Source organism: Aptenodytes forsteri, unplaced genomic scaffold (assembly GCF_000699145.1).
Source record: "Aptenodytes forsteri isolate BGI_AS27 unplaced genomic scaffold, ASM69914v1 Scaffold69, whole genome shotgun sequence".
Taxonomy (NCBI): Eukaryota; Metazoa; Chordata; class Aves; order Sphenisciformes; family Spheniscidae; genus Aptenodytes; species Aptenodytes forsteri.
This window is the reverse complement of record NW_008795885.1, coordinates 4861613-4877091: the sequence shown is the minus strand read 5'-3', so window position 1 is coordinate 4877091 and position 15479 is coordinate 4861613.

The following is a 15479-nucleotide window of genomic DNA, read 5'->3' as shown; positions in this document are numbered from 1 at the left end:
GCTTCTTCTTGTATTTTTGTATTAGCCAATAAAAAAAAAAGTAGTCTGTTGCATCTCTTACTGACAGTATTCCTAAATACAAATACATACAATCTTGAAGTCAGTTTGCTAAACAGAACCACTACCAACAGGCAAAGGGACCCCATGCCTGTAAATACCCTACTGTTTTTAGTCCAGAAAATTCAAGCACATGACCCAAAGCAAGAGAGAAAGATTAGCAAAAGATAAATAAGGTAAAATTGGGGGTGGAAGGATGGCAAAAAAAGTATTAAAATTTATAAAGATTTTTAAGACCTCAGTGAGCATCTTTTATGACTGGTTAAGTGGAAATGAGAGTAGTGAGTCAAGTACACTGTCAAGAACTCAGTTTATGCCCTTATTCTTCTAACAATCTTGTGATTTGGAATAGGCAAATTAAATTTTTCTTCACCTCAGGTTTCAATGTACAATACAGAAATATATCCATGGTTTGCAGGAGAGCACCATAAAGAAAAACATATCTGCAAGACATTGATAGTGTTGTTTATTTCCTCAATCACTTGTTCTTCTGCTAAGTTTAAATAAAGAAAGATAACCTGTGATTGTTATGGCATCTCATCCCAAATAGTCCAAAAAACAAAAACATACAAACAAAAAATCCTAGCTTTCTAAATTCAAACTGCTTGAATACTACCAAAAAAAGACATTTACTCCAGACAGAAACATTTTTCACCAAGTGCAAATGTGTATCTGACCAAGACAACAGTCATGTAACTGGACATAAACTTGCAGCCCATGAGTCTTTAAATCTATTTTATAGTGACCTAAGAATGAAGAAATTTTTTTTATTGTCATCTGAATTTTAATAATTTAAAACAATTTCCAAGCCTTATATTTTCACCCCACTACTTCATTTCAACATTCTCACTTCTTCTCTATAGAACAAAAATCTTACATTTGCAATTCTACTGACTGAACTAATGACTGTTCAGCAGTTACTCTTCCTTAGGAAATACATCAGAACAAAGAAAACTAGAAGAAGAGACATACTATACATCATATGTGAAGACTCAAGTCCTTTCCACAAATATATTTTTCAAAATTTCATAGAAATCCAGATATTTAAGATCAATTTCATAATGACAGTATCTGCTTCAAGGAAAACTAGAAAAAATAAGCACTGAGAAAAGATTTAATTCTTTAGTCTGACTGAGCTTCTAAATATAACTGAAGACATTTAATCTTTTTTTCTAGGATAATCCAGAATCTAATTATTCTATTCTTCAGAAGGAGGAAAATTTGAATTACCAAATAGGTCAATTTTTATTTTTTTATTTTTTTTTAAACAAAACTTCTATAGGTATCATAAAGTTAACAGAAAAGTGACATTTATTAGTCCACCAATAATGAACTGGCTTGCTGAGTTTTAGAGATAACAGTTTCAGCCACAGAATTAGCCTTGTTTCTTATTTTTCATGCAATACTTAGTAACCTCATATAACAATCACAGAACCAGGAAGAAGTGATAGGACAATGCTAAAAGGCAGTGCGGTCTTCAATGCATTCTACACATGTTGGTTTCTACAAGTAAGTAAACAATCACAGACACTGAAGTCATAGTGAAAATGAAAGTCTGCATTTGTAGGTAGGTAGATAGGTAGGTCGGTGGCAGGGGGTGTTTGGGGTGTGTGTGTGGTAAATACAGAGTTCAGCATACGAACACAGAGGCTCCTTCCCTATGTTTCAGTACACCCCCCCAAAAATAAATCTCAATTGAATGAGTACCAACATAAGAGAAGAGAAGACCTGGTCTACAAGGATCCAATATGTTTGGCCATCCCTCAAAGCAAAGGCAGCCTTCTGCTCCTCAAAAATCTACCTAATATTTTCTGCAGTAAGTCCATCCTTGGTATAGTCCATCCTGTAAGTCTTCTATTTGTTAACACCTGTCCATTTTGAAATCTTACATAGGTGTGGTGGGCTGACCTTGGCTGCTGCCAGATGCTCACCCAGCTGCTCTCTCCCTCCTCCTCCTCAACAGGACGGGGGGAGAAAATAAGATGGAAAAGCTTGTGAGTCAAGATAAAGGAAGTTTAATAAGAAAATCAAAAGGTGTGTGTGGAAGCAAAGCAAAAAAAGGGATTCTTCCATTATTTCTCATTGGCAGGCAATGTCCAGCAACTTCCTGGAAAGCACAGCCACACTATGTGTAGCAGTTGCTCGGGAAGACAAACTCCATTAACTACAAATGTCCCTGCATTCTCCTCTTTACCCTCAGCTTTTATTGCTGAGCACGACACCATATGGTATGGAAAAATCCTTTTGGTCAGTTTTGTCACCTGTCCCAGCTTTATCCTCTCCCAACCTCTTACCCATCCCCAGCTTACTGACCTTTGGGAGGGACAGGGTTGGACATAAAGCCTTGATGCTGTGCAAGCACCTGTTCAGCAACAGCCAGAACACTGGTGTGTTAGAAACATTGTTCAGCCACCAATGCAAAGCTCAGCACCATATGGGCTGCAATGAAGAAAGTTAACTCCATTCCACTAGTCTACAAGAGCAGAGTGCAGCAGCAACCCACTGGGGGTCAGCCATCAACCTTACCCTTCCCATTAAGTGCATCCAAACATTAGACCTGGTTACCACATACAGTATTTGTAAGAGTAAGAGATGAAAATGGCCTACTGACCTTTTAGTCTCCATGCTTTCCTCTAGACCCTAAAATTTAACTCATGTTTCTACTACAATCTTTGAAAATATTCAAATTAACATTCCTAAGATATGAAGTGTTGTTTAGCACTGATGATTTCTATAAAAGGCATTCTTTCTAGCCCTGAAATAACTTAAGATCCTCAATATCTATTATTCTTAAATCACTAAAATTTCTGCAGTATTTGTAATGATTAATTTTAGGGTTTTTCCTGATATTTATCCGCTTAGCAGAGTTTAAGGCAATAAACTGTACAATTGATCTGGAACCTTTGACAGCTTGTCACTCAACTGTCACAGTTTTCTGATTTGTGTCAAACTTTGTTTGCTCAAACCCTGACAGATGACAAGAGGGTTTGAAGAGTTATGTTTATGGCAAAATGAAGCTCTAATAGGGACAATACATACCTTTGAATCATCACAGTAAAGATTTCTGAGCATGCTAATACTGAACATTATACCTGTTCCATAGGTAACTCAAAGCATGTAGTTCAGTAACACCTGTCACACACTTTTACCTTATCATCAAAGATAATCATCAACTTATCATCATCACATCTTCAACTATACCTCTTGTCAAAGAAATATCCTGCATTTCTGGAAGCCCCTATCAAAATTTGAGTATTTGTTCTGAACTATGTCATCCTCTCTTTCTCATGCATATGAAGTTATGAGCCATTTTCTATCTAATGCACTGTTTTGGAACCATAAACACCAAATCCATTTAAGCTGATGTGGAACCTCACTGCCAAAAACAGCTGGGGAGAACAACTCAAGAACTGTAATTAAGGTATCCACATATGCATTCTCTGAAGTCCACTCACTCTGAGATATTTCTAAAGAGAAAACAGCTCTTTCTTACCATATCTGTGCTTATAAAACTTAATATTTAAAGCAATTTTATTCAAAGAAAAAATAACCTATCCAAAATAGTGGCACCCCATTTCTGGGACATACTTTCCTGTCTCTGGAAAATCAAGGTTTTTTTCCTCAAGAATGAAAACAGGAAGAGAAGAAAGTGACACACAACAAATCATTTGTTTCTAAGGATTCTGAGAAAATAAAGTATTTCAAATATTTTGAGTTATGTATCAAATAGGATTTATCTGAATTACAGAATTCTATTTTTGTTTGCAATAAAAATCTTAAATGAACACAAAAAGGTAAAGGACAATCAATCCATTGTCCTAGGCTATCTATTATTTTCCTAAAAAAACAAATTCATATACCTGTGTCATAGAATAACATAATTTGTCATTCTGGTAATAAGTTAGATCGTATTACTATTTCAAAATGTCTTGTAACATTCAGTCAAAACATGCTACAACAGTGAACCAACATTTAAACTATTTCCCCTAAACTGACACAGAAATAAAACAGTTATTTTCCCTTACAACAGCAACTATCAGCTCTTTGTGAAGCATTCGATCTCACAAAATGCTGCTGGCATGAATATGAAGAAAAAACCGAAAGAAACTCTTGATTCCTTCCTGGACCTATTTATAAGCCACGGAATCCCAGGCTACAGCATATTAACAATATGTAACTGTTGGCTCTTGAAGCTTTTACAATGGTAAAGTTTCCCAATTCTATCGAAGGTCATCGGAAAGTTAGGTTATCCTGAAATATTCGTAAGTTGGGACACATTCAGCTTTGTCTGCTTTTCATTATCCACCCTTTAGAATCATTAAGATCACAAAAAAAAAAAACCATTCAGTAGGACAAAATAGGTTGGAAAGTTCTCTATTTAAAAAATGTTTCATCCTCATACTTCTGCCGCAGACTTTTCATACTCTCTTCTCGAAACTGCTACAGAAGTGAAGCTGAAACTTTCTTGTCATGGTTGCTCCCAACCTGGTCACCCTAACTGCTGGATCCTTTAGGCTTAACCCTCTCCCCACTTCCTCCTTAGTTCAACAGCAATTTTTTTTTTTAATTAGTTGGTTAATATTTGTGAGGCACTTATATCTGTGGGTGAACAAGAGATAAAAAGTTCTGCCTTCAGAACAGCACATAAACTGGGGAGCAAACAGTAAAATATGACCAGTGGCCACAATTTGAAAAATAAGTGAAAAGAAAATATTGGCTAAATTCCCACTATTATAAGCAACATCCATTTTGTGTTTGAATAAAATGAAGTTCTGAAGTAAGAAATGGAAAATATGATCTTTTAAATTAAAAACTGTATCATAGTATGCATGTCCTAAGAAAGGTACACAACCTTAAACCAGGTTTTCCTAATTTTTGACCAGTCAACTTTGCCACTAAAGATAGGATTCAATTATAAACACATAACACATCCAAAGTATGCAGTCATTTTAAGCATTGCTGTAACTCTGTAAAGAATCCTACCTTGTTATTTGTCAACTTTACATAGAGTAAGTATATTGTAGAGCCGTAAAACAACTAGTATCACCTATCACTCTTACTTCATACAAGAATAACAGCTTGGCTTAACAGGTGCATAATTTTCCCTACACAATTTTAAATGTCATCCTAGCTATGCCTGTCTGATCTTTCTAAGAGTATGGTAAAGTGAAATGTAAAAGGATTCTTCAGAGATGCTCATTCATGTTGCCAAATAATCACTGACAGATCTTGAAGTTTTCACCCTCAATGTTATAAATTAATACATTGTCATTTTTGAAGCACAGGTTAAAAAGTTAAATGCACATGATAGTTTGAAAACACAGTTTGTTAAAGAAATTATCTTCTAAGAGTTTACACTAGTAATTTTGTACACTTCCAATATTTTTCATATCTGTCTCACGTTTATACTGTGGTAGACTGGCAAGTTATTATACTTTCTTTAATCTCTGCCTTAAATACTGCCTTGTTATATGCGATATTTTTAATCAAAAACATGTGCACAGCTTAATGCAAATTTTACCATGACAACTTTTGCTGCAGAGCAGAAGCAAAACATGAGACAGTCAATTATTTTCAATATAGAAAGATCTCACTTAAGTTTTATATTAAGCAAAACAACAAAAAAGATATATGGACACAGAAAATGTTTAGAAATGTCAGTAAATATGTTCTTTCTGAAACATTTCTTCATTCTAAGATTTTCCACTGTGAATGTTATATTTAATATAGTACTTTCATTTCTCCTCCACCCTCCAAATCTGAGAACAACAAAACAATTGCTATTAAAGACATGTATGTTGATAGAACACCGCTGAAAGCCTTGAATTAAGAAAGCTGCTCTCAGAGAGAAGAAACACCAAGTTACAGTTTTCTAAAACTAAACATGAAAATTTTCAGTAGCTTCACCTAAGCAATTCTAAGCAGATAAAATTCAAATTAATATAAATTTTACTGTTTACTCATTACCTCAAACTTCTTTGTTTTGTTTTTTTCTGTTGCTTTCTAAATAAGTACATCCTCTAAATGTGTTTCCTAATTTTGGTGTTCTTCAATACATTTTTAAAAGGCCTTGGGAAAGTTGGGAAAAAGAGAGAAAGGAAACATGTTTTACTTAGTCAGGTATAACACTACATCTACACTTCTTCCCTCCTGTGACAGACTAATTTCTTCCCCGGTTTCTACTGCACTTGAGGTTGGGAAGGTGGGAGGGTGAGGTGGGGGAGAAGGAGCAGCAGCAAGCACCCCAGGATGTTACACTGCACAAAATATTCCAAAATACACTTCAGGAGAAAGCCCAGGATGCAAACACTTACATAGTGAAATAACTACAAGAAGCCACTGGACTCAGATTCAGGATAAAGAAAAATCCCTACTACTCCTTCATTCATTGGGTTTAATGACAGAGTAACACTTCTGACCTGAAAAAGAAAGGAATTCAGTGTTGACACAAGGTAGACAAAGGCAGGAACATGAAACTTGTGGGGGTAGTATGATGTCAAATTTTCAGATGAGCTAAGGTAATCTGGAAACAAAATTATACAATAGCAGAATGATTCAGAAGTGACATGATTAAAATAAACAACTGCATCTTTCATTACAGGAAGAAATGATTTGAATGGTATTTCAGTCTAATATTCCTAACTAGTGCACAAGATATACTGACTGTTTTTTTTTTTTTTTTTTAAAGTATTTAATACCAATACTATTGATAGTGGTTCTTCAGCTATGAGCGTCCAACTGAAACCCTGGGATTACCTCCTCAAGTATGCTGTAGACTACAAAGAGAATTTCCAAAGGCAGGAGAAAGAGGTAATCACTGTGTTCTGCCCCCTTGATCCTGAATCAGCTATATACCATACTAAACCAGCTCTCCAAAGTTGGAGAGAGCAGGCTTGCGTCTGATTCTAGCTACATTATTTGGTAGTTTCCGTAAGAGCCACATAGCATTCAGTGACAGCTAACCATATGAACTATAAACCAGCACCCTTCACTCTTGCTTAGTAACCATGACTTAAAGGCCGCCAGAATTTCAGCACTAGAGCACTAACAGATCTCCATGTATTACTGATCTTCTCACAGACCACTTAAAAGAACAAAATCTGTTACATGATTTTAATCTGAACCAATGTTTTAGTAGGTGCTATTCAAGTCCCTGCCATTATTCTGTTATAGTTACAGTTAGTTCTATGGTTACAAGAACAGGAAGCACATATGCAATCCCCTAGTTGTAAAAGACGTAAGTGGAGCTAAATGAATTCTTAGAATATAAGAATATATCTTCTGAAAAAGGTCACATTAGTTATAGACAGTCGCCATCAAAATACGTTTAGAAAAACATCCTACGAGAAGGCAAAAGAAGCTTTAATTCTTGTGGGCCTGAGGATCTGAGGTATCAGAAAAAGTCTGAGTTTCATGAAGCTTTTCATTGTTTAATATTGATACATTTCAAGAGGATTAACTACTCCATATTTATAGAGTACTTTAGAAATGCAGAGAATTATGTGAGAGCTAGGTATTATCATTCAAAGCATTCTGGCCAATAAGCTAAAGACAAGATACTGTCCTTTTCCAAAAAATCTAATGCATTAAAAAGAGGATTTTCAAAATTACTGGACTGCAGTTCCTGGAAGGAAGATCTTAATTTTTTTTAATTCCTGGAGATGTTTTTTCATTAGGTTTTTATTTCATAAAACACTTCTACAGAATGGCAGCATATAACACACTTTATATGCTTTGGCCTAATCGGAATAAGCTAAACTTTATAAAAAAAATTTTTTTACAACCACCTGTCAAAGTGCATTGGGTGAATGACATCAAATAAATCTCACTTGACCAAAGCTACTGAGGGTTACTCACAAAATGACAATTTTATCTATATACAAAATAAAAGAGCAACAAACAGTGTAACAGTTTTCCTTTAAGATCAGAATATCAACCATTAGAGAAGGGGAGATTAAGAATTCCTATATCTATCCCACCAGCATAAAAAAAATTGTGTCCCATTAAAATTTTATAATTACAAACACTCTCCATCCAGAGAACTGAGCTTAACAATTTACTCTAACTGTAGCAGAAGCACCTACTCACATAATTTTCCTTTCATTTTTCCTTTGTCAGATACGTAGAAATATAATAAAATAATTAAGCACATTCTAATTCTCAATTCCAGCAAGCTATAATTGAGGGTCCTATTTTTATATTAAAAAATTTTTATATATTTAAGAGAGCATCTGAGTCCCCTACCATTTCTTTTCAGGTCAATGTCCTTACAAAGCAGCTTGTCAACCACAAATACAACAAATTCTTCAGCACACATCCTTTCTAACGTTCAGCTGGTTTGTTTATGTTACCTACACTCTTTCCTGTATTCCATATTAAAAATGTCAAAGAACAGAGTGGTTCATTCAGTAAAATAATTTGCGGGGGGAGGGACACACACGACGGACGGACTTGTCCAATAGTATTACTACCTTCATTAGAAGTATAATCTGTACATAGATCAACTCCCACTGCCTGCATTTCCTCAAAGACTTCCCAAGACTTTCCTAAAGGGCTTCCTTATTGTACAGGATAATACCTCTCACTGCATCTGCAAATTGTGCTTGCTACATAAGTACTTTCAGGATTTTGTGGATTTTTTTGTTGTTTGTTTTCTGAAATTGCCATTTCTACCCAAAAGGCTATCCTTTCTTTTCTGGCACCTGCCCATATACAGAGATAGCAGCAAAGACAGCATCAACCTTTTTCTTTGTCAGAAATGCCATTCCTCCCACTGTGAAGTCATACAGCAAATTAGCAATATAAACCAATAAATTTATGGACAGAAAACCAGCTATTGCCCCTACAAAAAGCTTCATTTACTAAAAAAAAAAAACCTATGCTCACTACCAGACCTGATGGGAGAATTTTCAGAGCTCCTCATCTCTTCAGTTGTTTCGTGCTCTTTACCGCCATATTTCTCTAGCAAACAGTCCTCCAAATAGGGCAGTATCACTGAACTTTCTCTAAAATGTTTGCGTTTCTGTATCTTAGTGATCCATTGAAAAGGTCAACATCCTTCGCTCATTAGCCTTAAAAATGCACAAGAAATTTCTCATCCATTTGTCTTTATTGTAACCACCTGTCCCCAAAACTGCTAGATGAACTATTCAGACACAATTCCATGACTACGATATACCATTGTACATGAACTGACAATCATATTCTTACAACTTCCAACTACTTTTTTCCATTCTATTTATCACTACATCATCTTTTGTGCTCCTTTCTTAAAATATTTCTCCATATACTTATTTTAGATATGAATAAAGGTTAACATTTGAAAACATATAAAAATCTTAGTCCAGTTTCTTATTCTCTCTAATAATTATTTAATCACTGATATGTAGAGCTCTTGTCCACTTACACACAAAGTCTGGAAGAAATAAAATCCATGTTTTTGATTTTCAAAATTATTTCCTGTATTTGGAAAAATGACTCAATTTATCAAGCACTACAGTCTGACTGTGATTTCACTATCTCCACCAGTGAAACGAAATACTGCTACACAGCAGATGAATGGATATTCCGAGTATTTGCCTCACTGGAATGAGTAACAGGCTGGGCTAGCAAGAGTACAACAGCAGGAGGGTGGTCAGACACTGGAACAGGTTGCCCAGAGGGCCCGTGGAATCTCCATCCTTGCAGATATTCAAAACTCACCTGGACAAGACGTGAACAACCTGCTCTAGCTTTCACCAGGAGGCTGGACTAGGTAACTTCTAGAGGTCCATTCCAATCTATGTGATTTTATGACAGACAATTCTAGGACTTGTATGAGTAGGTTCTTTTTCCTCAGTGTTAATTATTGCTAAACATTTTAGCGTATAGTTTAAGAGCTATTCTGACTCCCAGCTAAATTAATATATTTTCAAGAGTCAAACTTGAACAATTCACGTAATACCTTTCATAAGGCTTAAGTCTCAATCTTAAAGCAGACTGAAAATGCTAACTGTTCTTCAAACAGTTCATGAGGTAGCTCTTATTAGCAATGTTGTGTCAACAGGAAAATCGATGCACAAAGGAGTTACATGATTTACCCAAGACGAAAGCTTGTCCTGTTTGAAAAACTCCAGTGTTACAGTATGTAGAAAAGCTTATCACAGAGCAAGAACAAACATTTCTTCTGCCTTGACATTCTGCAGGCTTTTAGCCAGCTCTTGCTGGCAGTGAAAAAAATCACTTTGACTTCCAAGTCAAATATATATATTGCCCACTTCTCTTCAGTCCTAAACTTGTCTTAGGCACAGAACCACCTGATAAAATTGTAAAACAATATTCTGGTATGTTAGGTAGTACCTGAAAATATGAATGCTCCTTTAAAACATTTTTGTGTCTTTCAAGTGATACATACACAAAGGCAGCAAGGAAAGCCAGAAAAAAAATAATTATAATCAAATTTCAAACAAACTGTTAGCACATGAGTTGGTGTGCAACAACAAGCATTCTTAATTAATGAGTGCAAAAAGCTAAAATGAGCTACATTTTTCCAGCAAAGCGCTGTTTTTCTTTTTATCAGGAGCCACACTTTTTCGCAAATCAATGGAACAGAATAAGCTCATTTCAAGGTCAAAATGATGCATGTTTAAATTTTGGTGTGCAACAACAAGCATTCTTAATTAATGAGTGCAAAAAGCTAAAATGAGCTACATTTTTCCAGCAAAGCGCTGTTTTTCTTTTTATCAGGAGCCATCGCAAATCGCAAATCAATGGAACAGAATAAGCTCATTTCAAGGTCAAAATGATGCAATTTTGTTAGTTGTAAATATAATATTACTATCAAAAGCCGCCAAAGTCATACATCATTATGTACTCTGACAAGAGCCACACTTTTTCGCAAATCAATGGAACAGAATAAGCTCATTTCAAGGTCAAAATGATGCATGTTTAAATTTTGTTAGTTGTAAATATAATATTACTATCAAAAGCCGACAAAGTCATACATCATTATGTATACTCTGACAAGGTTCCCTGATATCAATTCAGAATGACGGATAGATTAATCATATTCTAGTTTGACAAACTGCATTGAAAAATGTGACTCGTAAGTACAAAATTTGAGAGCTCAGCCATCTACATCAGATAATAAAGATCCAAAGACCTCTTTTCATCAGTGTCATTTGATTAGTCCCTCTTCAAAAAGGAGCCCTTTTCTTGTGATGAGGTGCTTTCTTTTATGTGCCTTTTTTCCTTTTTCTCCAGATTTATTATTATCCATACACTGAGATAAAAATGGTGAATAGTAAGGTGGCCATCTGTTTTGTTTTATTTGAGCTATAAATAGAGCAAATGGAGCTACTCCCTTTCAGTACTACATGGATCATACAGTGTAACAATAGTCAAGAACAGAAAAAAAAGCTACTTGCTCAAACAAAACACTTACCTACTATGCAAAAAACTACTATGAAATAATCAAATAAGGGTATATTTTATACTGTACAGCCTGACCTTTAGTATTAATTAGTTCTTTTCAGCTACACTGAGTCACTTACCTAAACAAAAGTAAACACATCTTTTAAATAACCTTCACAAAATAGTGATCCTAAAGTGAGATGCTATACTAGAGCACAAAAGAGAAAGGAAGACCTAAAAAAATGCTACACAAAAAAAAGCTACTTTAATGATCACAGCAGCAAGAAGATAGTCTATCTTATCACAGAAACAAAACAACTACCTATTACACATACAGGAAAAAGAAATGGTCTAAATAAGAGTCTTTCGTTGCTAATGATCTCAAGATACATGAAAACACCCAAGGTATCATGCCACTGTTTCCCTCATTAACACACCTTAACCATTCTTCACAGCAATTACATTGCTAACTAATGAGCACACTAAATGTTTTACAGCTATAACAATTTTACATTAGATACTTTAGCACAAGCAGCTGACTTTTAATACAAAGCTATCGAGCATCAAAACTAAAACTGTTTGCATATTGCCTCTCAGATTATTTCTGTAACTTAAGAGAGAGAAAATATTCTGATATTCTTTCTATTGGTACCTGACATAGCATACGTTAATTTGTAATACTTCATAAATACTATTTAAATTAATATTACAGAACAGGTACTATTAACAAGCAAACTGTCTGACAACAGCGTATACAAATGGTCAGTATGAAACTACCTCTGCAATTTCAAAGTACAGCAATGACTCTATTCTACAGAGCCACAGCATTGTTGATAATAGTTAAAACTACTATTACCTTTTTTAATGGATTGCATTTATTATACATTAAATTACAATTCTGAAGAAAAACCACATAATGGCTAATCACATACAAATGTCAGGAACAAAATCAAATTTTTTAAGCTTGTATTTTTATTTTTGTCTTCTATTACAGTTCAGAACAGTTGGAGTAATTTTAAAAGAAAAATAGTGTTTAATATTCACTGAATAGTACCACATACTGATTAATTAGCTGCATTTTTTTATTCAAAGATTTTTTTTTATTTGAAAGGCACTATTTCCATTAATTAAAAATATTTTCTGTTACACATGCAATCTACAGTGATTAAGAGATAGCTCACTGAGAAAGGGTACTGTATACCATGTCTTCAATTTAGAAGGAGATATAAAGGCTTGTAAAAGCCTTGTTTTCAGTTATTAAACTGTATGCACACATGAACATATGACTGGCACTTATCCCCAATTTCTTTACAATAATTTATTAGAAGGAAAGTGTCAAGTCCTTGCATTAATTTATAAATTCTCTATTTCTCAGAATTTGCCACATGCACAAAGCTTAAAATTAACGTATACACACACACACCCCCTCTCATGTGCGTGCCTAGATATTGAACATACAGTTGACGGGAATTCAATAATGCATTCACAACACTGCATGCAGAGGGGTTTTTTTCCCATCTTTAAAAAACATTGCATAACACCTAAAAATTAACTTAATCTGTGTCTGCAAATGCTAAATAGTTTCTGTATAAACAGATTTACATTAACTTGTACACTTAACTGTGTAAAGACAGAATGATTTTCTGTTATGCAAAATCACTGGCACATTTATGTCACCTCTAATAAACCACAAGATTCTTAAATTCAGGACTAAATGCACACATATATAGTATTTTGAAAAGTAAAAGAGTAGTAATAGAGTATTTTTGCAATTTTTTTTTTAGATTTTACTGCAAGTATTATACAGATTGCAATATTATTTTAGCAAATATTAAATTTGTTTTAAGACAGTTACTATAATAGTACACTGGTATGATTTTGGTCATTTTTTATATGAACTGAAAAGCACAACACCCTGCTGAATAGATGCTGTTACACATACCAATATTTAGAATATTAGCCAATGCTCACTAGTATTAAAAGCACATAGATTATGATGTTGTAATTTTCATTTTACTCACTTCACAAAATGCAACAATAGGCACATTGAGCAAAATGTAGCCTTTCATTAACTTTGATCTCCAATGTTCTAATTAAAAACAGAAAAAAAATCTTTAGTTATTGCCACACAACCATATTGCCAGATAGAACCGGCATAACCTACAAATTCTTTTTGCTCATGGGGAAGATCAGTAAACACAACAGCATTAATGTCTTCATTTAAATAAATAAATTTTTAAAAATAAAAAAAAATTAAAAAGGGAAAGTTGAATGCTAACTAGAACATGTTTTATATTGGTTAGTAAAAATACATTCAAATAAAACATATTAATTGTAAAATAACTTATTTAAATTTTAAAAGCAAGCATCTCAATAAATTTAGCATAGCCTTTAGAGTCCCCGCACAAAAAAAACCCCAACAAAATAACAAGTGTTCAGAATAGTATTTTCTTGAATGATAAAGACAAAGCATTTTCAAGTTAAACCTGAAAATTAAGAACTATGAACACCATTTCCTTAATAAAAGCTTGAACCTAAAAGGCTGCACTAAAAGAGGTTTAATAAAAATATCAATTTTTCAAATAGTTAAACACAGTGTTATAAAGAAGTTCAAAATACAGAAAACACACTGGAAAAGTGGATACGGGACATTACTATCCATTATTGCTTTGCTATTCAGTTATCATATTTTTTGCATTCAGCTTCAAACTAAGATTTCTGAACTAGTAAATATAATAAAGATAGTAACATATGTTCCTTTTGAAGGATTTAATTTACTTGTTCTTTACTTTGTAGATATTTGGGGTGTGATTAATAATAAACAAAGCAAACATTTCTTCCTTGAGTTAGTTATGTTCATTAGACGTACAAGAATTGCAAAAGAAAAGCTGGGTCCTTGTTAGATACGTTCACAATTGTTTAAGTGTGGAATACAGTTACAGAAGAAAAAAAAGGTATGAAATGCATACACAGGGCTAATGTAAGTCCCAGGGAAAGAGACAAGAAAAAAATCCTAACAACTAATATAGCTAATTATATATTTCTATTAAATTCATGGTTAATATTAAAATTATATAACAATAATGAAAGTAAAACTCTTGGGATAAGGATCAAATCATCATGAGTGAACAATATGCCAAGTGAGACCTTACTAACATGTTCAAGAAAAAGCACTGTCTGTCATAAAAAATGGCAGCGGGAGGGGAGGCATGACTGCCAGATCAAATGTTTTCTTAGATTTTCTTCATTTTAGATAAACACTTCATTCATATGTCTTCAAAATATGAAACACAATGGTAATCCAGTAATATGAAAATAAATGTACAGTAAATGAAACAAGATTGTAATCTAAGACCCTGCTCCAACCCTCTCCTGCTAAATCATAGATGAGAAACTAACAACATGCTTTGGTCATACTTTTACTGTTAACTTCTACAAAAGCTTTTCTGACAGTACAAAAATGACTGGTACCAATTTGTAATAGTAATTAGATATATTCATGAGTTGATGAGCTAGTCGTACATGAGGCAGCAGAAATCGGCACCCCGGAAATAACCTGAGTACTGTATGACTAGTGTTCTATCATTATACTTTGCTGTAAAGTTTATCAAATTTTTTCAAGAAAGAGTAAAAACAGAATACATGGATGAGGAAAAAGAAGCATTAGATTTCACAGAATTTGATGAGCAAGTCACCTTTTAAAAATTCATCTGCCAGATCACACACACCTCCTACCCACAACTACTTTTTCTTTTTGGAGCAGTACTAGTTGCAAAAGGATTGTTCCATCCCTCACATTACTTAACTTGTGCTCAAAGTAAATTTAAACTGATCAATTTCCACATTCCCAACTGTCTTCACATTACAGCTTGGTGTTTTGCCCTTCTCAATCAATCCCTAAAAACTTGTTTATTCCTGTTTTAGCAGTGCAAGACTAACCAGCAGATGACTGACTGGTCATTAAGCCTGATGTACAAAAAAGGAGAGTGGACGAGAACAAACCACGCCACTTATCTACATTAGCTATTTTC